Here is a 1,365-nt window from a genome sequence, read left to right on the forward strand (position 1 = left end):
CTCCATAGGAACTATAGTTTTATCAATTGCATCTTATATTTCAGCCCATTTTTTGTTTTTCTATTTTACAGCTAGGTTGTCATACTAATAGACCCCCAATGGCTACACATTCATGGTGGATTGTAACTTTTATCAATATTAAAGAATAGTATTGTACCTGTATACCCCATTTCATTACCTTATTTACATTACACAATTCTGGTCAAACTCAAGGGATTGGAGTATATGTCTTAGCCTATCCCTTTCATCTTCACAAAACAAACCCAACAGCAACAACAACAACAACAAACCAGTATCACACATCTAAACTGTGGGAGGTCTCATTTGGCTCATGACTCAGAATCTAACAGAGAGGGAAGCCACCTGTTTTCTCTGGGCTTTCGTCCTCACCTGTAGAAGGAGCCATCTCTTGGATGTGTTCGGAGGAAGGTCTCTTTCCCCAACTGTGATGGTACGAGAATGTGATCAAGGATGGGCCTAGTGCTATTACTTTCACTGGTGAAATTTCTCCTTGAGGTTAATGCAACTGTAAGACTCAAAGTGCTCATTCTTTTTTTTTTTTAAATTTTTATTAGAGTATAACTGATTTAAAATGTTGTGTTAGTTTCTGCTGTACAGCAAAGTGAATCAGTTATACATATACACATATCCACTCTTAAGATTCTTTTCCCTTATAGGTCATTACAGAGTACTGAGAAGAGTTCCCTGTGCTATACAGTCGGTTCTTATTAGTTATCTATTTTATATATGGTAGTATGTATACGTCAATCCCAATCTCTCAATTTATCCCTCCCCACCCCCTTTTCCCCCTGGTAAGCATAACTTTTTCTACATCTGTGACTCTATTTCTGTTTTGTAAATAAGTTCATTTGTACCACTTTTTTAAGACCCAGGCTTCTTAAAGATTGCTCAGAATTACTCATTGATCAAAATCGATTAGGCAGATGGTTCCCAACCCTGGCTGCACAGTGGAATCAATCACAAAGTGTTCATTCTAAGGGAAGGGTGAGCACAGTTACTGCTGCTGAGACAAGCCCCTAAGTTTCCTCAAGCACATCAGAAGCATTATTTATTGTGAATTATCCGAATTAGGCCTAGGTTTGAAGCAGCCTTTCTCGATTAAAATAAATCAGCTGCACTTATCCAACATTCTGTGTCACATAACTCTTGTCAAAATATTAGGTGTGGACTTCCCTGGTGACACAGTGGTTAAGAATCCACCTACCAATACAGGGGACACAGGTTCGATCCCTGGTCTGGGAAGATCCCACATACCGTGGAGCAAATAAGCCTGTGCACCACAACTACTGAGGCTGCGTGCCTAGAGCCCATGCTCTGCAACAAGAGAAGCCACCACAATGAAAA

The sequence above is a fragment of the Aethalodelphis obliquidens genome, unplaced genomic scaffold (genome assembly GCF_003676395.1).
Source record: "Aethalodelphis obliquidens isolate GAN/ISIS:26980383/991018 unplaced genomic scaffold, ASM367639v1 scaffold18, whole genome shotgun sequence".
Classification (NCBI taxonomy): Eukaryota; Metazoa; Chordata; class Mammalia; order Artiodactyla; family Delphinidae; genus Aethalodelphis; species Aethalodelphis obliquidens.